Consider the following 25,000-nt stretch of genomic DNA (forward strand, 5'->3'; position numbering starts at 1 on the left):
CTTTCTTGCGGGGGACTGGGTCGACCAGCAGCCCCTCACGCTGGCGCGGGCGCCCGCTCGCGTCCAAGTCCGATCGTTTTCAGGTCGACCAGTACGCCCGAGCATGGGGCCCCGGGAGAGGGGAGAGGGGCGGCGGCGGCGGCGGCGGCGGCGGCGGCGGCGGCGGCGGCGACACGGGACTCGAGGTCGACCGGCGCACCGCGGACTGGGAGACCTGGCGACTCGGGATTCGAGGTCGACCAGCGAGCCGAGACTCGGGGCTGGCGGACCTGAGACCGACCAGCGGACTGGGAAACCCGGCGACGCGGGAGTCGAGGTCGACCGGCACGCCGCGGAACGGGCGGCCCGAGACTTGGGGCTGAGGATCCTGAGACGTGGCGCTCGAGGTCGACCAGCACACCGCGGACCGGGGGACCGGGAACCTGGGGCTCCAGGTCGACCAGCACGCCGGGAACCCGCGGGCTCGAGGTCGACCAGCACACCGGGGGACCGGGAACCTGGGGCTGAGGATCCTGAGACGCGGCGCTCGAGGTCGACCAGCACACCGCGGACCGGGGGACCGGGAACCTGGGGCTCGAGGTCGACCAGCACACCGCGGACCGGGAGACCGGGAACCTGGGGCGGACCGGGAGACCGGGAACCTGGGGCTCGAGGTCGACCAGCACGCCGGGAACCCGCGGGCTCGAGGTCGACCAGCACACCGCGGACCGGCGGACCGGGGGACCGGGAACCTGGGGCTCCAGGTCGACCAGCACGCCGGGAACCCGCGGGCTCGAGGTCGACCAGCACACCGGGGGACCGGGAACCTGGGGCTGAGGATCCTGAGACGCGGCGCTCGAGGTCGACCAGCACACCGCGGACCGGGGGACCGGGAACCTGGGGCTCGAGGTCGACCAGCACACCGCGGACCGGGAGACCGGGAACCTGGGGCGGACCGGGAGACCGGGAACCTGGGGCTCGAGGTCGACCAGCACGCCGGGAACCCGCGGGCTCGAGGTCGACCAGCACACCGCGGACCGGCGGACCGGGGGACCGGGAACCTGGGGCTCCAGGTCGACCAGCACGCCGGGAACCCGCGGGCTCGAGGTCGACCAGCACACCGGGGGACCGGGAACCTGGGGCTGAGGATCCTGAGACGCGGCGCTCGAGGTCGACCAGCACACCGCGGACCGGGGGACCGGGAACCTGGGGCTCGAGGTCGACCAGCACACCGCGGACCGGGAGACCGGGAACCTGGGGCGGACCGGGAGACCGGGAACCTGGGGCTCGAGGTCGACCAGCACGCCGGGAACCCGCGGGCTCGAGGTCGACCAGCACACCGCGGACCGGCGGACCGGGGGACCGGGAACCTGGGGCTCCAGGTCGACCAGCACGCCGGGAACCCGCGGGCTCGAGGTCGACCAGCACACCGGGGGACCGGGAACCTGGGGCTGAGGATCCTGAGACGCGGCGCTCGAGGTCGACCAGCACACCGCGGACCGGGGGACCGGGAACCTGGGGCTCGAGGTCGACCAGCACACCGCGGACCGGGAGACCGGGAACCTGGGGCGGACCGGGAGACCGGGAACCTGGGGCTCGAGGTCGACCAGCACGCCGGGAACCCGCGGGCTCGAGGTCGACCAGCACACCGCGGACCGGGAGACCGGGAACCTGGGGCTCGAGGCCGACCAGCACGCCGGGAACCCGCGGGCTCGAGGTCGACCAGCACACCGTGGACCGGGCGACCCGAGACTTGGGGCTGAGGATCCTGAGACGCGGCGCTCGAGGTCGACCAGCACACCGGGGCCTGGCGCTCGAGGTCGACCGGCACGCTGGGACCCGGTGACCTGGGACTTGAGGTCGGCCGGGGACGCTGGGATCTGCGGATCTGAGACCCGAGGTCGACCGGCACGCCACGGACCGGCGACACCATCACCTGAGCCCCGAGTCCCGACCCCTTAGCCCCGGGGCCGACCGGCACACCGGCGACCTGAACCCCGGTTGCCTGAGTGCCCGGGACTCGAGGAGACCCGAGTTCTACCAGCACGGCCAAGCCCCATGACCTGGGGATCCGTTCACCTGGTCCCCGAGGTTGACCGGCACGCCGGACTTCGCCGCCGCGGCCGTCTACCCCAAAGTTTAGGAAACCAGTGGATCGCTAGCGACTCTGGGCCCGGTGAGGTCGGCCACCCGAGTCCCCGGGTTCGATGACGAGCGTTGACCCGCTGCCCCCCCGGTGCGACCGCCCTGGCCCACGCCCGTCCTTTCTTCCCGTGATTTTTTTTTTTTTTTTTCCTCCCACCTCCACTCCTGTCGCCGCTTCCCCTGATCGGATCGGCCCCGCCTTCGTTTGCATTACTATCCTTGACACCCGTCTCTTTCGTTGTAACACTGGTGGGGGCTGCGTGACGGCGAGACGACGACCATCCACAAACGGTGTTTGGTGGCAGGAAGGAGGGTCTCCGTTAGGCGTCCATTCGATCCACAAAGCCCTCTTGGTGCGCCCTCCGTTCCATGTCCCCCTCCCCCCACCCCAGCCGGGAAACGCTACTGACCCAGGTGGCTGGGGGCGAGGCAGGTGCTGCGTCCCGGCCGCTCTGCTGCGATCCGCCCGCAGTCGTCACACACGGACTCCCTCACTCCGCCACCGTGGTGCCCGGACGCCCCCTGCCTGTTGGTCGCTTTTATACTACCCAAAGAGGTCGACGGGGTGGGCGGTGGGGCTTGAGGAAGCTGTCTGGGAGTACATGGATGGAAATAGCAACAGTTGTAGTTAGAAGGAATCCACACAAGGACAACTCAAAACACCACCCCTGCGGCTCAGGGGCCCCCAGACAGACAGGGAGGGTCAGGACCGGCAGGACAGCAGAAGCGCTCCCCCACCCCGACTTGGATTTCAGGCTCTGCCAGACTCAGGCGGTGCTAGTCGCCCGCTCTCTTGCTGTCGAGAAGGAATTCCTGTTCTCCTGTGGGGTCATGTAGTTCGGGGAACTTCCCAAGCCGCTCAGCTCACAAGAACACCTACGCCCAGTGTCATGAACTCCCTCCCTCACACTCGCCATCCCCCTCTGAAGCCCAGAAGGGAAAGAAAAAGAAAACATCGACTGCCTGCCTGCCTGCCTGCCCGCCCGCATTTACTATTCTAGGTGTTGCCTCACCTATTAACACTGGAAACACAACTTGCATGCCAAAATTCCCATCCTTGTAAAAGCGAACAGTTCAGGGGCACCTGGGTGCCTCACTCGGTAAGGTGTCCGAGTCTCGCCCCAGGTCATGATCTCGGGGTTCTTGAATTTCAGCCCCCACATCTGGCTCTGTGCTGACACCTTGGAGCCTGCTTGGTGATCCATTCTCTCCCTCCCTACCCCCTCTCTCTCCCACTCACTCAACTGGAATGAATGCATACGTAATAAGTAAACAAATGTATAGGTGTGTGTACGCTTCAGCGGGCTATCTTAGGCTACTACTCACAAAGCTATGGGACCATCACTGTTCTTCCCAAACTATTTCCATCACCTCAAAGAGAAAGAAACCCCCCCCCCCAAGTACCTTAGACACTGACTCTTGCTAGCCCTGCAAGGTTTCCAAACATTGGTGCTCCCCAACCTCCACCCCCCCCACCCCCCCGTCAAAGAACTCCCCTAATTCAGGCACTTCCGGGTTGTTCCAACACCTGGAAGGGGGGGGAGGAGGGGAGACTGGTGTGTTGGGAGAGTGCGGGGGGGGGGGGGGCGGCACGGGACACAGAAGCACCCCGCCCCCCCCCTTCCCTTTGCCTCTCTTCCATCTGGGGTTTCCTGAGGTGTATCCTTTGACGCCATCACTCATCTATGAGAAATGAGAAAAAGAGGACCGAACGTGGCTACATCGTTTTCGATAGCCCGATACGCATACCCACACGCACGCCGAAAGAAACAAAAATTACAATCCGCTGGAAGGTCAAACAACGGCAGAGTGGTGCAATGAATGACGCTACACTCGCACGATACAAGAGAATGCAGCTGTTACAGATGATGTTGGCAGAGAGGTTTTGGTAGCACGGGAATCCGCTTGTGGTGTTCCGATACTTCATGACAAGCGGTGGGAAACCTTCTACGTAGGGTGAGCTCTCTTGTATCCGAAGACACCAAATCATCATTTCAAAGGCTACGGGTGGTGAAATCGCTCTGGCTTGCAACTTCTTACCCCCTATGTTGTTCTCCATGATTGCATTTCAGCTTCCTCCCTTATCCGAGCCAACGACCCTGCCTGGTTTTTATGTATTTATTTCTGTTTTTAAAAAAAAATTTTTTTTTTTCAACGTTTTTTATTTATTTTTGGGACAGAGAGAGACAGAGCATGAACGGGGAGGGGCAGAGAGAGAGGGAGACACAGAATCAGAAACAGGCTCCAGGCTCCGAGCCATCAGCCCAGAGCCTGACGCGGGGCTCGAACTCACAGACCGCGAGATCGTGACCTGGCTGAAGTCGGACGCTTAACCGACTGCGCCACCCAGGCGCCCCTTATTTCTGTTTTTAAAGAGATAAGTACGACATTGGATCCTAAACGGAGGTAGAGCTTTGGCTACTGGTCTCAGAAACGATGATTGTCTTTATTCGTATGGATCCGCCTAACTTTTGCCTCTCACGCCTTTCCTCTCGCTGCAGAACATCTTAAGATGCTCAGGTGGGACCGCCGCTTGTGGAAAAAGTCATCGGGGCAAAATAGTGAAAGCAGCGTCAATAAAGAATAGGTTGCGGGTTAGACACATATTCCCGTTTGATCCCCACCCCCCCCCCCCCATCGATCAATCACTTACTCCCCTTTGATACCATGTTTTGTTTATTCCTGTATTTGTGGATGGGTTTTCAAAGATTTTACTGTAAGTAAGCGCTACACCCAGCGTGGGACTCGAACTCGCAACCCACGAGATACAGTGGCACGATCCACCACCTGAGCCCACCAGGTACCCTGATGCCACGTTTTCTTTCTTTGCCTGCCTGCCTCCCTGCCGGCCTGCCTGCCTGCCTGCCTGCCTGCCTCCCTCCCGGCCGGCCGGCCGGCCGGCCTGCCTCCCTCCCTCCCTCCCTCCCTCCCTCCCTCCCTCCCTCCCTCCACTCCCGGCCGGCCGGCCGGCCGGCCTGCCTGCTTCCCGGCCTGCCTCCCTCCCGGCCGGCCGGCCTGCCTGCCTCCTTGCCTGCCTGCCTGCCTGCCTGCCTGCCTCCCGGCCTGCCTCCCTCCCTGCCTACCGGCCTGCCTGCCTGCCTCCCTCCCTGCCTACCGGCCTGCCTCCCTGCCTCCCTCCCTCCCTCCCTCCCTCCCTCCCTCCCTCCCTCCCTCCCTCCCTCCCTGCCGGCCTGCCTGCCTGCCTGCCTGCCTGCCTGCCTCCCGGCCTGCCTCCCTCCTGGCCTCCCTCCCTGCCTGCCTCACTCCCGGCCGGCCGGCCTGCCTGCTTCCCGGCCTGCCTCCCTCCCGGCCGCCCTGCCTGCCTGCCTGCCTCCCTCCCTCCCTCCCTCCCTTCCTTCCTCCCTGCCGGCCTGCCTCCCTCCCTGCCTACCGGCCTGCCTGCCTGCCTCCCTCCCTCCCTCCCTCCCTTCCTTCCTCCCTGCCGGCCTGCCTCCCTCCCTGCCTACCGGCCTGCCTGCCTGCCTCCCTCCCTGCCTACCGGCCTGCCTCCCTGCCTCCCTCCCTCCCTCCCTGTCGGCCTGCCTGCCTGCCTGCCTCCCGGCCTGCCTCCCTCCCGGCCGGCCGGCCGGCCTGCCTGCCTCCCTCCCGGCCGGCCGGCCTGCCTGCCTCCCGGCCTCCCTCCCTCCTGGCCTCCCTCCCTGCCTGCCTCACTCCTGGCCGGCCGGCCTGCCTGCTTCCCGGCCTGCCTCCCTCCCGGCCGCCCTGCCTGCCTGCCTGCCTCCCTCCCTCCCTCCCTCCCTCCCTCCCTTCCTTCCTCCCTGCCGGCCTGCCTCCCTCCCTGCCTACCGGCCTGCCTGCCTGCCTCCCTCCCTGCCTACCGGCCTGCCTCCCTCCCTCCCTGCCGGCCTGCCTGCCTCCCTCCCGGCCGGCCGGCCTGCCTGCCTCCCTCCCGGCCGGCCTGCCTGCCTGCCTCCCGGCCTGCCTCCCTCCCGGCCTCCCGGCCTCCCTCCCTCCTTGCCTGCCTGCCTGCCTGCCTGCCTGCCTGCCTGCCTCCCTCCCTCCCTCCCTCCCTGCTTGCCGGCCTGCCTGCCTGCCTCCCTGCCGGCTGGCCTCCCTGTCTCCCTGCCGTCCTGCCTCACCTCCCTCCCTGCCTCTACGTCCAACTGAAACATGAAGTCTGTGAGGTGGGAGCTGTAGCCATCTGGTTCTTCCTATATCCTGATCACAGACCATAGAACGATCTTTGCCATAGATTCGTGTTTTCAATAAATCATCTGTTCGATGGCTATCGATAAAGGAAATTGTCAACTTTTAACGGCTGTGGACCCTGCTCCTGGGCTCCCAGGGAAGCTAGGCTTTAACATTTACCAAGCTCCAAATGACCCTGCCAAACCCCAAAGCGTGTGCTCTGTTTCTGTCCTGAGCACACGTTGCATGTTGCATGTCCGCTTCATTTAAATAAACAACAACAACAAAAATGGATCAAGGGGGTGACTTGGCTGGCTGGCTCGCTCAGCTAGGTCAGGGGAGCGGGTGACTCTTCATTGCCGGGCTGTGAGTTTGGGCCTTATGTTGGGTGAGAAGAGGACATAAAAACAAAACCAATCCATCAGTCAGTCAGTTGAGAATTAAAAAGGAACCTTCCAAACATACAGATGAGAAAATGGAAGAAAACCTCCTTGGATCCCCAAAGATCAAAGTCATACAGCTTTGCACATACTGAAAACAGAAAATAAACCCTGTAAAAATTTTCTGCCGTGTCTTTCGTCATTATACCTCGTAACAACAACAACAACAACAACAACAACAACAACTCCTCCTCCTCCTCCTCCTCCTCCTCCTCCTCCTCCTCCTCCTCCTCCTCCTCTTCCTCCTTCATCCATTCTATTTAAGAATTCCCAACACTGACGACTCTTCTAAAGACCATCCAAGCACGGGATACAGAACTGCATTAGACCACATTCTTATAGCTACCTGGCAGCCATTAGAACTTCCAGCCTTCGTGGTGACACCCCGAGCTCACTGGTGAGCTCTGCTTCCGAGTACTCCCGTGAAGCACACCACAAGCTCAGTCCGTGTTCACGGGACCACACTTAACAGATCGGGAACAGAACAGAACAGAACACACACCATATGGCGTTCACAGCAGCTGACGGAAGGGCAGGGGAAACACAAGTACCTCACACATCCAACTAACGGGGTTCTCTGAGAACAAAACTCTCTTTACGTCTTCCAACGGGTGTGGATGTCCTTTGGATCCAGAAAACATTCGCACGTCATTTGCTATCGTTGCTCTCGGCACGCTCTTGCACCGAGGTCAAGGGACTGAGAGATGCATCTCGCCAGGTTAAAAAAATCTATCCATCGTGTGCCACCGCCACTGAGTCTCTGCATGCACTCTCTCCTTTTCTCACTCACACTAGCCTTTCGTACTTCGGCACCACTGTGGGTCGAACACGAGGATCAGAAAACACAAGGTTTCAGAACTTCTAACAGCCTTCTGGTTACATAGCACACCCTTGCATTCATAGCATTGATACGACTCCGCGAAATAAAGAGTAGCGGATACAAATGGGACACCCACCGTCAAAGTCACAGCCTGTATGGTGTGAAGATGAATTCAAGAGTGAGAAAGCACGTAGACGGAAATATTCCTTCCTATGGCAGAATATTTACAGCACTGCTTTCAATGAAGTGCTTCTCCCGTAAACATTTAAAATGAGATGAACGGCACAGATTCAATGAAGGCTTCATACTGTACTTGTGCATAGGAAGGGAGACAAGTGTCACAAACTAAAAACGAAAGCAAAAAGACCAAACCCTGTGACACCATGATCTCCAAAAAGGAGGTTTTCCCGGGGGTGGGGAATTAATGTGGTGGGGTTCCAATTAAAACGAGGAAAAAAGAATGTACTTCTAATGAATGGTTTCCATAGTGAACACGCACAAAGAATTCACTTGGCGAGTCCAGGGATATACAATATTACAGGAGAAATCCTTTGATGTCCATTGTAGCCTGTGTGTGTGTGTGTGTGTGTGTGTGTGTGTGTGTGTGTGTGTGAGAGAGAGAGAGAGAGAGAGAGAGAGAGAGAGAGAGAGAGAACGAGAACCAATCAGGCAAACAGCAGTTCGCTTTCAAACACCTGATATTTCAACCCTTCATGTAACAAAACTTCTAAAATTCATTTAGCTTTGCCTCTCTTTCTAAAGAAAAATGTCAAAAATAGTGGTGAATATACTCCACGCTGAACGTACTGATTCTGAAAACTCTCAGTATGGATGGGTTTTATAATACACTTAACCATGGGTGGGGTGCCTGGGTGGCTCCGTCAGTTAAGTGTGTGACTGCGGCTCAGGTCATGATCTTACGGTTTGTGGGTTCGAGCCCTGCACCGGGCTCTGTGCAGACAGCCTGGAGCCTGCTTCGGATTCTGTGTCTCCCTCTCTCTCTGCTCCTTCCCCTTCCTGCTCTGTCTCTCTCGGTCTCTCAAAAATAAATAAACGTTTAAAAAAAAGAAAGAAAGAAAATGAAATAGAGAGAGAGAGAGAGAGAGAGAGAGAGAGAAGAGAAGAGAAGAGAAGAGAAGAGAAGAAAAAAAGAAATACACTTACCATGTGTTTAGAAAAATTTGAATTCCTACCAGTCTATACCTACCCCACTGTATAAATTCCCCAGCTGGAAGATTTAGAATCCGTGATTGAGCCAAAGCCTGCAGGAAAACCGCTGCCTGACTCTGCATTTGATGGGGGTCCCCAATCGATGGCCGCACCTGATTTAGAACCACTATCGGAGTTCTTTCCAGAACCAGGGACCTGAAGAGGTTCCTCAACACATGACACATAGAAGTACCCTACGACCCAGCACTTTCACGACTAGGTACTTAGCCAAAGGATACAGGTCTGCTGTTTCCAAGGGGCACACGCACCCCAGTGTGCATAGCAGCACTATCGGCGGTAGGCAAAGTATGGAAAGGGGCCAAATGTCCATCGACGGATGAATGGATACAGAAGAGGCGGTATCCATCTACAACGGAGCAGTGCTCGGCCACCAGAGGGAATGAAGTCTTGCCATTTGCAAGTACCTGGATGGAACTGGAGGGTGTCATGCAAAGTGACATTCGTCCCTCAGAGAAACACATGTATCACAGGAACCTCACCCGTGTGAGGACCTTCACTTCCCAAACAGAGGAACTCGGGAAGGGAAGGGAAGGGAAGGGAAGGGAAGGGAAGGGAAGGGAAGGGAAGGGAAGGGAAGGGAAGGGAAGGGAAGAAGGGAAGAAGGGAAGAAGGGAAGAAGGGAAGGAAAAATAACATACAAACAGGGAGGGGGACAAAAACGTAAGAGGCTCTTCCCTAAGGGGAACAAGCAGAGGGTTCCTGGAGGGGGTTGTGCCAGGGCGGGGGCTGAAAGGGTGAGGGGTATGAAGGACTCTCCTCCTCAAACCACTGTTGCCCTATAGGCTAAGTACCTTGGGGGTACATTGAGAAAAATAAATTCAATAATAATATCAGAGAGGGCGAGGGCGAGGGCTACCTGATCATCTGCAAATGTAACAAAGGGAAAGTCCGGGAACCGTTTGGGAATGAAGCTGTCTACCGCTTCTCAGTCCTGGCAAAAGAACTGCTGCAGCTTATAGGCAGTCACGTCCCTCTGTAAGGCACCCGACAAATGCCTTCCTGCTTCTCAAAAGCTCATCTGGGCTTGGATGAGATTCAGGAAGTTTGCAGTCACACCATCGTTCCTTGATCGCATGACTTTCACCTGGGTTTCCTATTACGTAAAAGGAACACAGCCAAAAACCCTTGGAAGGACTAGTGTGAATATCTTTCCTGTCCTGAACCAGAAGAACCTCTCCAAAGCTCCCAAAATATTCTTTCAGATCCTGTTCGGTTGTTTTCCACGGGAGACCCAACACTCTTAAATCTGACGTACCCTGGATGGCTCTCTTCACTTTCACTGCTGAAGAAGCAGGCACCGGTCTCGTCCCTTTTTCTGTGGCTGTCTTTGGGATAAGTTGACGACTATCCGCTACCAGATTTCCCCAGCCAGCATCAGGGATGGGCAGAATGTCTTTGACCAGCCGGACACCTCTCCTACGCTGAGACGCTGGATTCCGGTAGTGCAGTCCACGTGCTGCCCACAAACTGGGCTGTCACTGTGGACAGCAGCACTGTCCCGTCGTCTTCCGATGGCATTTCGATGGGCTCGTCATTCTCATCTTTGGTCACCCGAGTACATTCAGACACCTGCTCTTATTTCTCCGCTAGGCCGCTGCTAGGAAGCCTGACAGGGAACCCGAAGCAGCGAGGGATCCAGGAGCAGCCCAGCTACCGCTTCGCTCCCCCGAAATGGCCGCCTTGTAACTCTTTACGGAAGAGGAAAAAACACCACCGTGACCGCCACCATTTAATAACCTTGCTCTAAGTGTGGAGAAAGCAACCACCCATCCCCAAAAGGAAACTTCGGCAGGCTACACGTATAGGACATATGGAGCCTATACTTGCAAGTGCTTACTTACGTGGGAACATGGAAGGGTCACCTGAGTCCCTGATGGCCCAGATGGGGTTCTTTGGAGGTGTCTGAATGAGTTTTCTTGTGTGCTCCCTTAGAGAAAGCTGGCCGTGAGACGACGCAGCCAGAAACTAGGAAGCCCTTTGGTTCCATCAGCGAAGCCCCGGCTTTTGGGGAGGAAGGGACGCTCACGGAGATATCCCGGGCCACATTTGGTTTGTGGGTTGCTGCAGCTTTTGGCTTCTTTGCACCAAATTGGCTGTGTTCTCATTGGAAATGGAAAACACCTGCACGATGGGATCCATCCACGGTAATGCTCTCGTGCGATTGGATTTGTTTTTATAAAAGGGGGAGATTTGACCATTGGGTCTTTCGCGTCCTCTCCACAAATAGGAGTGAAACAAAGGCTGATGTTGGTTTGCATCTTGTTTGTGGATCTATGGCCACAGGTGTTATCCATGTGAGATGTTTTCTCTACCTCTGGATGCTATTGCTAACACCAACTTGTAACCGAGCTCCGTTACTGTCTTTCAAGGCAAGCTCTTGTGAACATTGGGCATTCTAACACTCAGGAGGATCAGAACAAACCCAAATGTGTTTCACATTCACGTGAACGGGGTATGGGTGTGGGGTGTGTGTGTGTGTGTGTGTGTGTGTGTGTGAAATTCTCTACATTCAGAGTTTTACGTTACTCCATAAGAAAGTTGCCTCACGGGAAGGGACACAATTGATGGCCCAGAGAGAGGAGAGATAAAAATTGAACACACCTGCCCTCCCCGCTACACCCACACCCACACACCCTTTCCCAATAGTCAGAATGAATGAGGAAGAGGAGGAAGGCAGACAGATGCCAGTGATCCTAAACCCGCCCCTCCTCCTCCCCGAGCACAAGCGCCAAGATGGGTGCCCACCCCACGGCCTGCTCCTCCTTCACCTCTTCCACAGGGGGCTGAAAAGCAACCAGAGACAAAGCCACTTTTGCAGGAGGGAAAGACAGGAGACAGAGATGGAAGAAGAAGTAGGAGGTGGACGCGGACGCGGAGTTGGAGGCGCAAAAGAAAAAGATGAAAGAAACACAAAAAGGTGAGTCTAAAACTTTAAATCTGCCTGGGGCCTGGCCGGCGGCTCCCTGGCCGCCTCCCCCTCCCCCTGTTTCTGCATCAGTTGGTGTGGCTCCAGTGATCTCCTAGGCCATCCCCGGTGGTGGGGCCTCCCGTGTGAGCCCGATGGTGGGGAAACAGATCGTTTGACTTTTTAGTGGACACGGGTGTGACGTCTTGGGTACTAAGGGCCATGGAAGGGTGATTGCTTACTTAAAATGGACATATTTTCGGAGCCGTCGATATCAAATACAATGCAGATAGTTAGGTTTTATTCTTTGTGGTGGTGGTTGTAAAATGGCTTGAATTTGGTGCTCTCTGCATGACAAGCCTTTGGGGTGGGCAGCTCCGGTCATGGCCTTGCTTCCGTCCCAATACTGACCCTGTAATCGTGGTCCTCAAAATATACATCTCTGTGACCTTTACAAACAACATAACACGTTTTCTCCCTCGTTTTACAACAGGTATCAAAAACAAAATCAAAAAAACTTTACAAACACTTACGCCCTTCCTTGTTCCACTCAGACACGCACTCTAGGGTTCAGGCCCGAGGCAGGGGCCTAATCAGCTTTCATGTGACTTCAATTTATGACTTCACTGGTACCCGTTGCAGTTTGTCAGCAAAAAGTACTTCAAACGATGGTCGATTTTGTCTCTCGCATACAGTGTTCGTGGGTGAATGTTGACAGGAGATAGGTTAAATACACAAAAATGTTTACTCGTAAACCTTTAAATTTTTTCCTTGTACCATTTATTTTTGAGAGAGAGAGAGAGAGAGAGAGAGAGAGAGAGAGAAAGAGAGAGAGAATGAGAATGAGAATGAATGTCAGCGAGGGAGGGGCAGAGACAGAGGGAGACACAGAATCCGAAGCAGGCTCCAGGCTCTGAGAGGTCAGCACAGAGCCCCACGCGGAGCTCGAACTCACGAGCTGTGAGATTGTGACCTGAGCCGAAGTCGGACGCTTAACCGACTGAGCCGCCCAGGAGTCCCTATTTGTAAACTTTTAAAATGGCTTCCCAAATCTTTCGTGACCTGTAACTTCAAAGCTTTGCTAAGTTAAGTGGTAAATTAGGTTCAGTTCTTCAGACATCTGAGTCTTTTCCACAGAAGATAAAATACTAAATTGTGCATTACTAAACCTACGGCGTTTTCTTTTCTTTGTTTGTTTTTTTGTTTTTTGTTTTGCTGTGTGTGTGTGTGTGTGTGTGTGTGTGTGTGTGTGTGTTTGTTTGGTCTTTGGCTTTATTCACAAAAACTAAACAGTAAAGATACTTGGGTCTGTTAGTAAACATGTTTCATCGTTTGTTGTTTTTTTTTTCCTTGAAGATTTGTTTTCCAGCCTATTTCTTTATTTTTAGGAGAGAGAGAGAGAGAGAGAGAGACACACACACACACACACACACACACACACACACACACACACACACAGAATGAGTCGGTGGGAGGGGCAGAGGATCCGAAGCGGGCTCTGTGCTGACAGCACAGACAGCCCAATGCATGGCTCAAACAGCCCAATGCATGGCTCAAACTCACGAACCGAACCGTGGGATCATGACCTGAGCCGAAGTTGGATGCTTAACTGACAAAGCCACCCAGGCGCCCGTTTCATGACTTGTTAAAAATTGTACAGTAAAAGAAAAAAGAAACAAAACCAAACACCACAACGTGTTTCTGAAAATGATGAGATACATTCGTACATTTGACAGTGTAAAGAATTCTGGTGTGGGGGGGGGCCTGGGTGGCTCAGTCGGTTAAGCATCTGATTTCACCTATGGTCATGGTTCATGGATTTGAGCCCTGAGCTGGGTTCTGCACTGACAGTGCAGAGCTCCCCCTCTCCCCCTCTCCCTTTCCCCCCACCTCTCAAAATAAAGGAATTAACTTAAGAGGAAAAAAAGAACTCCATAAAAAAAATAAATAAATAAAAAGAAGGCAGGCAGGCAGGCGGAAAAGAAGAGAGAAAAAACACAAAATACTATATGGTCAATCGCTATTCTTGCTGTGCTTATGTCAATACTGAAGCCATGTCTGTTAACACTGGACTTATTTTACAAACAAATTAGTTTTCATTGGGCTATCTTTGACAGGAATGGAGGGGTCTCGATAGAAAAAGATTATATTTCAATAGCTCTTTTGTGGATGTTAACTTCTAGTTCTGGTTAATCAATTTTCTTTGACTGTTTGTTGTTTGCCTTTAAAACTGGGCTGGATCCTGAATCCTGGTTTCCTCGAGTATCTGACTATGACTCTTCAAACTCAGGCTTCCAATCCTCTCCCATCCTCTTATCTTACCATCCTGAAGAACTCAAATGGCCCTTTTCCCTGAAGCCCTGCAAAGGAAAGCTGGACAACTGGAGATAAACTTCAGAGAAATTGCCACAGTTGTAGACAATCTGTGTGCCTGTTGCTCTATGGGCCATTCAGAACGAGACATTTGCTGCTGTTGTGTTTTTGTTGTTTTTAAAGTAGGCTTCACCACGCCCAGTGTGGAGCCCAACTGGGGCCTTGAGCTCATGACCCTGGGATTGAGACCTGAGTGGACATCCAGACTTGAATACTGAACCTGAACCCACTGAGCCACTCAGAATCCCCCAAAATGAGACATTTGAACTACATGCCAGAAAAATTGGTCAGATTGCCCCCTGCCTGCTCCCACTCCAGCTGAGGATGCTTCGAGCCTGGCATCTAGACACCTTCTCACTGACCGCACTTGGGACTTAGACACTGGGTTTATAAGTTGTTCTACCCATTAACCCGTGGTGTTCTTTTCTTTCTGTAGAAATACCTCTTAGTAGTTACCTGATTGCTTGCTGAACGAGGAGGCAGCGTCAAAGCTAGTTCACAAACACTTGCTGCAACTGTATTAGCTCCTCTTTAGAAATAAGAACCCATATTTTATTTGTATTTTTATAAGTTTCTTAATATTTATTTTTGAGAGGGGGTGGGGGGAGGGAGACCCATAATCTGTAGCTGGCTCCAGGCTCTGAGCTGTCTGCACAGAGTCTGATGCGGGGCTCGAAATCACGAACGGCGAGATCCTGACCGGAGCCAGGGTCCAATGCTTAACCCACGGAGCCACCCAGGTGCCCCAGCAACAAAAACCCACATAAACAGGGGCACCTGGATGGCTCAGTCGGTAGAGCGTGTAGCTCTCGATCTTGGGGTTGTAAGTTCGAGCCCAACGTTGGGTGTAAAGGTTACTTAATAAGATTAAAAAAAAAAACATAAAAATAAAATCAGACAGCAATTCACTTGGGTACAGTAAGAGGCCCTTGACCACCACAGCCTTCCCCCCCGCGCCCTCCCCCCCCCCCCCCCAAGGTGGTTATAACATTGGGTTTGACTATACTGTTACTATTCCTTAGAATACACTTGGGGAGAAATCTCAGGATATGATGCAGTACCAAACTATGCAGAAAAATACCCAAGATCTCAGATAGGAACTATCTCTGATACCCCCCCCCCCACCCCCAATTAGCACAAGGGAGCAAAAGTTGCGACCTGCACCCTGTCAAATCCTTCCCTTCCAAAGCCCCTGCCACACCCTAATTCGGCTTGAAATAGTTTCAGAAGGTGGACCTCCACCCCTGTTCCATAGAAGTGGAATGAGGGATTGACAATGGAAACTTATAAAGGGGAAGAAAACTTAACACCTCTGACTCCATGTTGCTTCGATTCCCTTCACAACTTCTGTGTAGCCCTGCACCTAGGCCTGTGACAGGTGAGATTTACAGAAACTGTTCTCACCGGGGGAGATAAACGGATAGCCCTAGCCCGAGCCATCACCCATCATCGTCCCCGTTCCTTACCATTGGGAAATGATCCAAACTCCAGAGGCTGGGGGTGAGTGTGGGGGGCGGGGAGTGGGGAGTGGGCAATTGAAACTGTGCCACGGAGGGTTAAGGAGGCTGATGCTCGCTCTCTCTCGCAGAGAACCTAAATCTTGTTCTTCAGAGAACTATTTGCCCCTAATCAGCTATTGTGTCTTTTCAGGTCCCACAAACAAACTCTAGCTGTCTCTGAAGAAGCCTGGACTCAAGGTCCACCGATATGCTTGCAGCCTATAAGCCAGCACAGCCCTGAGAGAAAGAGCCTAAGTCCCCATCCAGGTTATACCAGCTCTCGGGGCATACCCACAGCCCCTTCTCCGTGTCCTAAGGTAACCTCCTGACATCAGGGACTAAATTTTGCCTCCTTCTCATGTTAAGTCTCCGCCCCTAAGCAAACCTGGGAATATGCATGACAGGTATGTTTCCTCAATGTGGGTGCTCCATCTTTCCTCATCAATAATCACAGATGTGCCTTCCCTTTTATCAACAGGTATGTAAAGGATTCTTGGGATTTCATTCTTTTGTCAATTCAAGTGTATTCCAATGTTGCACTGGCTCCTTCAAATTGTCCTTGTTGAAAGTGTGTGGCTGTCCCTGTCTCTCTGTTAAAAATGCTTTGCCAAATACAAAGGCAGACCATCTGAGCCAAGCACATGAACTATGTCTGCTGGTCAATGGAACTTACAGAGAACATACGTCACTTTTGAGTTTCCCACCATTTATGTTGCAATAAGTTCACCCCAACGAGGAACGCTAGGTGGTTCAAAGACATACATGTGTGTTTACACACACACACACACACACACACACACACACACACACACACTCTCGTACCTAGCAAGGAGGGACACACCCAGGGCAGACAAGACAGTCACCTGGCACTGAGGGACATAAAAACATCAGGTTGATCGTCCGTGATTTCTGAGGAAAGATTATCGATCAAGACGGGGAAATGATAAAGGAAATTCTAAACTTTTTATGTTGGTGCTCTCCCAGGGAAGCTATACATTTAATATTTACCGAGGTCAAAGGGACTCCAGAAAACCTCAAAGCATGAGCTCTTTTTCTGTCCTGAGCACAGATTGTATGTCTGGTTTGTTAAAAAAAAAAAAAAAAAAAAAAAAAAAAAAATATATTTTTTCTTAAACATAACTAACTAAAAAAGGGGGCTTCCAAAGGCGGCTTATAAAGATAAGGGAAACAAAAGAAAACAATACAAAAACCTTCCTGGTCGCCATAAGATTGAAGTCATACAGCCTTGCACATACTAAAAACAGAAGATAAAGTCTGTAACTTTCTGGAATGTGTTCTTTCTCCTCATGATGATTCGTAACATCTGCGCCCCCCCCCCCCGCCCCCGTGCCCTGTTTTTCCTTTTTTTTTTTTTTTTTTTTTTTTTTTTTTTTTTGGTAAGCTGTATGTATGCCCAATGTGAGGCCTTCCCCAGATGACTGACTGCTTTGTGAAGATTGTGTATCCCCGTCAGCCCTCCTAACTTGGGCTCCAATGAAACTCTTTTCCTTCCTCTTTAAAATTGTTTTTAAAAAGGCTCGTTCATTTTGCATCGACATAGGGTAAATGCTATAAAAGGTAAGCAAGACATAGTGAGGGGACAAACTGGGAAAGGTGGACAGCGTTTAAAAGATGCTTTTAAATGCTACACTTCTTCCTGCCTTTCCCTCACAGGTAGGACAGCACCTACACCTACTGTCGTTGGCAATGGTCATCGGCCTGGAGAGGAAGAAACCATTCCATACTTTTCCACACGGCAGATGAGAAGGCCCTCTCGGACCAAATCCAGGAACTCCCTTACTGTGAGCCAAGGACCGGTGTTTTTTCGTTTTCCTTTCAGTTGTGGTTAGAAGTAGACATCACCTACAATTGAGATTTTTCACCATATATAAGCGTAGAGTTCAGTGGTATTAGGTGCAACATTCACATCCTCCTCGTTGCGTTCTCTCTTTCCATTCCATTTGTTGTAGTGTTTTAAGATTTATGTTTTTGATGTTTATTTATTGGTTTATGGGGGAGGTATAGGGGGGGTAGGGAGGGAACCCCAAGCAGGCTCTGCACTGTCCGTGTGAGAACCCAATGCAGGGCTTGGTCTCACGAACCCTGAGATATGACGTGAGTCAAAATCTAGCAGGCGTGGGATGCTTCACCCACTGAGCCACCCAGGCACCCCACCGATTCCATTTGTTTTAAAGACATAAACGTTGCAAACGTTTTTTTTTTTTTTTCAACTTTTATTTATTTTTGAGATAGAGAAAGAGCATGAATGGGGGAGGGTCAGAGAGAGGGAGACACAGATTCTGAAGCAGGCTCCAGGCTCTGAGCTGTCAGCACAGAGCTCGACGTGGGGCTTGAACTCACGGACCGTGAGATCATGACCTGAGCCCAAGTCGGACGCTTATCCGACCGAGCCACCCAGGCGCCCCACAACCTTTTTTTTTTTTTTTTTAAAGTTTGTTCATCCATTCCTTCATTCCTTCATTCATTTTTCACATTCTCTTCACTCGATGTGGGACTTGAAGTCACAACCCTGACAGAGATCAAGAGTCCAAGAGTCGCATGCTCTTCTGAGTGAGCCAGCCAGGAGCCCCCTCCATTCCATGTTTTGAAACAACCCCAGGATCCTGACTCAGACTCCCAATTTGACCGATGAGAGCCCCGCCCACGCCCTCTAGGCCATCTGTGGGGCTGTTTCATGTGTGTCCATCTTCCTTCCTCCTTTTAGTGCCACGTCAAAGGTTGCATGTGAAACAGCCAGTGCCTGTGGAATGAAACTGTACTCAGTTTCCCTTTGGAAGCAGGTGGGAGAGGGAGGACAGGTCAATGGCTAATCAATAGAGTGTTAGTGTTGCTTTACAGGAGTGTGCCCGCTTGGGACCATCGCCCGGGGTCACAATTGTCCCCTGTCAGGCCTCCCTCACCCTCTATCCCTTATTGCCCCATGCCTGTGTTTGGCCTCTGAACCCTAAGACACCACCATCACGTGTTTCATGCCACCCTCTGACTCTGACTCGGCAGGCCACGCCACGCCACACCATGCCGCTCGCTCGCTCGCTCGCTCGCCAACTCCCTACCCTTCCATGTACCTGCACCCCCACCCCTGGAAGGCATTATAGTAAGATACCATCCTCCACATCCATGATTCTCAAATGGTTTATTGAGGTTTCCTGGGTTAGGAAAAGGAGGGGACTCTCTTTGCTCCAGAGAAGGCAAGTTCTTCAGACATCATCTTCTCCCCTCCCCCCCTTCTCTCCCCCACCCCTTCTTTCTTTCCCTCCCCCCCTTCCCTCCCTTTCCTCCCAGTAGTTCAGAAACTGCAGCCTAAGGGTTGGGGGAGTTGAAGAAAGCCATTCAATGTAGAGAAGCCCCAGGCTCAGACTTTAACAGAAAGCTTTCTGCATTTGAACGAAGGGGTTGAATGAGGCCCATTGGAATGAATCGCCCTGAACCTCCCTTCCACTGCCACTCCCATCCCCGCCCCCACCCCTCCCCCACCCTCACCCCCACTCCCACCCCCACGAGTCCTCCAGTGGTTTGGGGAACTGAAGGCTGCGGGTGGGCAGGGGGTGGGGGCGCGTGCATCCTGAGCGGCAAAGTAGGCCCCTGGTCCACAGGAAAATTACAAACTCTATGTACCGAAATCTGTTGCGTCTGTATACGCCGATAATGACGCCGCGGAAAGACAAATTAGAAAAGAAAAGAAAAAACAAACCCCAAACAACCCAATCCCGCTTACAATTGTGCCAAACATGATAATAAAGAACACGAAAAGAAATAAAGGAACAAAGACCCATCCGGCCACGGCCACGAGCGAGCGGGTCTCCCTGTACGTCAGCTGCTTTAGAGAGTCCCTCTCCTAGAGGCCCCTTCAGCTCAACAGCGGGCTGCGGTGTCCCTGTCTCTAGCCCGAATCATCTTGGTGCGAGCACCCTAAGTGGCCAAGGAGGCCCCCGGTCCACGGGAAAAAATCATGCCCGGGTACAGCGGAGTTGTGTATCCCGGGCAAAGCGGTCAAGGGGTTGGCGAGATGTGTGTGGAGGAGAGGAGGTATCTGTTCCGGGGCCGCCCTCCCGGGCACCGCTCTGGCTGAGAAGAGGGCAGTGGGGCGCGGCCTGGACCCGGACGACAGTTGCTGCCTGCTGCTGGGCTGAGGGCTGAGGGCTGAGGGTAGTGGGGCAATGCCCACGCTGGCTCCTGCGACGCAGTTCGTCCTGGGCACCTTGTGTGGTTTCTGTTGAGGTGCCGGTTGCCGTGATGACCGAGGCGAAACTCCCCTCTCCGCCTGGTTGTTCAGACGCCCGATCCTCCCGTGTTCTCGGTACGTGGCCTGACCCGCACCCTCCCATCCCACCAGACCCCTTGTGCCAATATTTCCTGTTTCGGAGTTCTTTCGCCTTGTCCGGAAAGTAAAGAAACCACACTCACAGATATCCACCCCTCGAAAGAACAAAGAGACGTCCAGCCACGAGCGAGCGAGCGGGTCGCCCTGTGCCTCGGTGTACTTTAGAGACTCGGTCTCTTAGAGACACCTGAAGCTCAACGATGGGCTGCGGCGTCCCTCCCTCTCTCTGGCCCAGTTCCATCCCAGGACGAGTCCCACAGTCTCTTTGCGCGACGACAGACACCACCGCTCGCTCACGTGAGCCGGAGGCAACGTGCTAACGGGACCGGAGGGTGGCACTGTAGATTCAAAGTGACCTACGCACCAAAGCGTCCGTCAACGTGGTGTCCGGAAACCTTGGACGTTGCCGTGCCCTGGATGAAATCGTCGCTCTGGAGACTCGGGCACGTGTCGCCCGTCTTCTCTACGTTCTTCCTACCTTTAGTCTCCCTGTGTGTGTGTTTGCCCGACATCTTGCCTGATGGTTCACGGAGGAATGAGACACCCATCCGGCAAGAGCTGATGCTCCACTCACCACGGCACGTGACTGACGGAAAAGAATACGCACGGGCCCGCACTCATCTTACCCTTCGTTCACCACCGTGTCAGAAAAACATGTGGCCTGCCTTCCTCCTGTCCAAAGCCAAACTGGAAAGGAAGACTTAGGTGTAAAGGAAACATTAGAGAAGCTTTCAAAAAGTAGCAGCAAGCAAGCAGGCAAGCAAGCAAGCAAGCAAAGTAAACCACCCACCCCTACCCTCCTGCCCAGCAGGTGCAAGAAGCATGCACGGAGCACTCTCCTCCTTTTCTCCCTGGAAGCGCCCCCCCCCCCCCATGTCTTTCCTATGCCACCAGGGGAGTGACATTCTTATCCTCAAGGACAGGAGGAGAAGTGGAGAGAATTCTAGAGGAGAACAGATCTTGGTTGGTTGGTTGGTTTCGTTGGTTTTAAAATCCTCATCATCCTTCAGCCTCCCCACGTAGTTCAGTTAGTCGCCCACCGTCGCTTCTCCTTGTTCAACCCAATATACAAGCGTTTAGGTTTGGCCACTTCTCAGGGTCTTGGTTTCCTCAGGAGGGGCTCTACCTGTCACGTGAAACTTGTAGGAAATCAATTTGTCGGCTCCTTGTACGGTTAACCTGTCTCGTGTCCGTGTCACCCTCAGGGTCACCTGCAAACCCTAAGAGGGTGGAGGCATAGGGTGTGTCTCGGTGACACCTTCCTTTTCCCTGCGGGGGCCCACCCACCCCTCCCTTTGGACTGTAGGGTCCTCTGGGAACCGGGACATTTTTTTAGTGAGTGGCTATTAACTCCTTCCGTTCTCCATCTTCCCCCCCCCCCCCGCCGCCGCCACCACCACCACCGCCGCCGTAGTAGTGTTTATTGAGGACGGTAATGGTGAAAGCCATATTCTTGTCACTTGCCACGCGGTGCACTTGCACCCATGTTCCCCGTACCTGTTTGTGGTCTTTGGACTTCGTCGTGGCCCCGTGCGGCGAAGGACTTTGCTTAAGCTTTATCCGTGGTCGTTCGTTTATCCATCACCCCCTTTTTGTCCCCCCCCCCCCCCCCCCCCGCAGCTTGGTTTGTTATGTTTCCGAGAGAGACGTTCCCCCGCTTGACCCAATAGAATAAAAACGGCTCGTCCGTCCGTTGTTGTTCTGGGAGTACTCTCTCGCGTGGTTTCGGTTTGGCCGTCCGTCTCTCCCTCCCTTCCTGCCCGCCGAAATGTGTCTAAGTCCTCCCGGGAGCGCGGGCGCCGCCTGGGCCGCTCTGGGCCGCCCGTGCCCGGCCCGCCCGGTGTGTGCGGGGAATTTTCCGCGCACGTCCGCCTCGGCTGGCCGGGGAGTCGAGTGGCCGGTCTGCTCCCCCCCCCCCCCCCCCCCCCTTTCCAGCGGCAGCCGCCCCGATGCATTTTTCGAGTGTCCCTTGGGCTGCCGGGGTCGCGCCGTGCCGGCCGGCCGGCCGGGAGCTCCCGAGGCGGACGCCCTCCGTCGGCCTGGGACCGAGAGGCGGCATCCGGAGTGGGCCGGGACGAGATCGGGCGGCCGGGCCGCCGGCTGTGCGCCCTCTCGCCCCGAGATCGCGAGCTGTCCCCGCTGACGTTTCGGTCGGTTGTCGGGCGCCACCTGGCGGCCGCTTTTACATAGCGTTCCCCCTCCGGAGCTTCGGCGACGTCGGCAAGGGATGCGATTCGGCCGCGGTGTCCGGGGCGGAGTTCCAGAAGGCCGGCGACGTTGGCGTGATCGTCCCGCTGTCGTCGGGGCGCCGGCGGCTGGTGCACTTGCCGGAGATTGAACCTTCGGGTATATGGGGGAGTAGCGGCGGCGCTCCCTGGGAGCGAGCCGGGGTGGGGGGCTACCCGGACGGGTCGACCAGCACCCGCCGGTGCTTTCCTTCCCCCCCCCCCCCCGACCGCGGGGACCGCGGGGACCGTCCGGGGCCGCCACCCGGAGACTGTGGCCCCGTGGGTCGCTCGTCGGCCCTTCCCTGCCAGGCGTCTTTTGTCTTCCCTCCCGCGTCGCGGTCGGGCCGGGCTGGGCCGGTGAGGACCGTCCTGAGCCTTGAGGGGAAGCCCGCGGAGGGCGCGATGGGCCCGGGCGGGGGCACGCGTGGGGCTCCCGGTCGTTGGACCCGATTTTCTCCCCAGATTTTCCGAGGCCCGCTGCGGATTTGGGGACCGGGCCGGGCCGCGAGGGGAAGCCCGTATAGGGCGCCAACGCCGGCGCGCCCGCGATCCCCGTTGAGGTCCGGTCGTCGGGGGCGCCTCCGCGCAATTCAGACCCCCCCCCCCCAAAACAGTCCCAGCCGGGGTTCGGGGACTGGCATGGGGCCGGTCTTGATAGGTCCGGGGAGGCTTCCGCAGGCGACAGCGTGGTGTTTTATTTTTCTAAGTCCCGACCCGGAGACGACCCGTGGACGGGCGAACGTGTAACGGGGCAGGGCCTACCCGGCCAGTCCCCCCATCCCGCGATTCCCCGGTCGGTGGGTCGGTGGGTCGGTGGGTCGGTGGGTCGGTCGGTCCCGGGGTCGACCAGATGGCCCCCGGGGACTTCCGGGGGAGGATGGTGGTTGCTTGGCGGTGATGGGAAGATGCTTGGGGCCCGTGGCCGGGCCAGGGTCCCAGAAGGTCCCAGTGACCTGTGGCTCGGCCCCGCCTGCCAACGCGGTCATTTTTGTCTCCTGAAAGAGGTACTTTTTGCTGCCAGGTAGGTGCTGACACGTTCTGATGTGGCGGTTGTCATCCTGTAAGAGAGACTTGGGCCTCGTCGCCGCTGGCGTGGCTCCGGGCTTGGCGGTGACGCCGAGCCGAGCCCGACTCCGCCCTTTGCCCGCCTGCTTGCTCGAGCCGTCTGCCTGGGCCTGCGCGCCGGCTCTCGTGCATCCAGGTGTGGTCCAGGCTGTGGCGCCACCTCCGGTCTCTGGCACCCGAGGGCGGCGTGGGGAGGCGGCGTGGGTCTTCTACCCCGTGCGCTCCCCGCTGCGGGCACCCGGCCGTGGCCGTGACAAACCCACCCTTGCAAGGCTCCGTGCCGCGTGTCAGGCGTTCCCTTTTTCCCTTGTGGGTTGTCCGGCTGCCTGTTCCCTGGGAGAGGTGGGGGAGGGGTGCTGGCGAGGCTGAAGCAGGTCCTCCTCTGGTCGCTGTCCTCGCCGGGCGTTTCCCCAGCCCCCCCTCACCCCAGGACTGCCTCGTGTGGCGGTAACCGATCGATGTGGTGATGTCGCGCTCTCCCGGGCCGGGCCTAAGCCGTGTCAGACGAGGGACGGACACTCCTGGTGAGTGGGACCGCTCTTCTCGTTCTGCCTGCGGGCCCCATGCTCCTCCTTCTCGCCTGTGGGCGGCGCAGGGGGGTGCAGAGGGGTGCGGACTCCGGCCCGACCCCGGCCTCCCGTCGCTGCGGGACCGGGGTCGGCTGACGCAGCGGACACTCTCGCTGGCCTCTCTTGGCTGTGTGGTGGTGGGCGGCCTCCCTGTGGTGGGGGGGCTGCACCCGACGCCACGCTGCTCGCCGCGTGGGCGTGCTGAGCGCGTGGCGCCTGGCCCTCCGTGGTGCCCCTGGAGCGCTCCAGGTCGTCTCAGGTGCCTGAAGCCGAGTGGTGGCGCCGTTCCCTGTTCCCAACGGACCCCCCCCTTTGGGTCGCCGCCGTTGGCGGAGTTGCCCGAGGTGGGCGGGTGGCAGAATCGGTGAAGGGAGGCACACCCGTTCCCCCCGCTGCGGGGAGCGGGCGCCTTGTCGTCCCTGCCCCGCAACGGGCCGCTGTTGCCCGGAGGGGTGCGGGGGACTGACTTGGTGGGGCGAGTTGAGCGATCGTGGCGGGCCGAGCCGGCGCCGTGGCGCTTGGCCAAAACCCCCTCTGAGCGAGGGCTGTCGGTTTCTTGCCCAGCGCGTTGCTGCCGGTGTTTTGCCTCGGTTTTTCTCGGGCCTCACCCGGAGGCGCGGCGCTCCTTCGGGGCGGCGACACGAGCAACCGCGCGTGGGGAAGGCAGGTGGCCCTCGTTGTGGTCCCTGACCGCGAATGCTCAGGAATGCCCTGTGTCACTCCGTTGCCGTGGACCTTTCTCCCCCGCCCCGGGCCCTGGTGGCCCCGGGAAGAAACGCCTTTTATCTGGCGGGCCCCGATGGGGGGACGAATTGGGTGGGGGGCGGCGCGCCCTTGGTGAGAAAGCCTTCTCTAGCGATCCGAGAGGGTGCCTTGGGGTACCGGAACCCCCAGTCGCTGCCCCTCCTGTGCGCGTAGTGGCCACCTGTGTCAGGGTGACTGCATGCCCTTGTGCGTGTTAGGCGGAGCCTTCTCTCCCGCGCGAGAGGAGGTCTGTCGGCCCCGCGGTGGGGCCGAGCGCCGCTCTTCGCCTACCGCGGCCTGCGCCTCCCCCCTCTGAGTCGGGGGAGGGTCCCGCCAGGCCTGGCCGGCGTCCGGTGCCGGGGCCCGTGTGCCTCGGGCGTGTGGTGTGCGAGCGCGCGCGCGCACGCGCGCGGCGTCCCCCCGCCTCTCCCGTGGCGGCGTGTGTCCCGAGGGGCTTGGGGCGCCCCTGCGCGCCCCGCCCCCCCTTGCGCCGCGCGAGCGGCGGCTGTCTC

The 25,000-nt window shown here is 56.3% G+C and overlaps 1 pseudogene; it reads right to left on the reverse strand.

Moving 5' to 3' along the window:
- Window positions 1-9,285: 9,285 nt before the first annotated feature.
- Window positions 9,286-20,394, reverse strand: LOC131498059 (TAR DNA-binding protein 43-like; annotated as a pseudogene).
- Between the last annotated feature and the right edge of the window lie 4,606 nt (window positions 20,395-25,000).

Source organism: Neofelis nebulosa, chromosome 16 (assembly GCF_028018385.1).
Source record: "Neofelis nebulosa isolate mNeoNeb1 chromosome 16, mNeoNeb1.pri, whole genome shotgun sequence".
Classification (NCBI taxonomy): domain Eukaryota; kingdom Metazoa; phylum Chordata; class Mammalia; order Carnivora; family Felidae; genus Neofelis; species Neofelis nebulosa.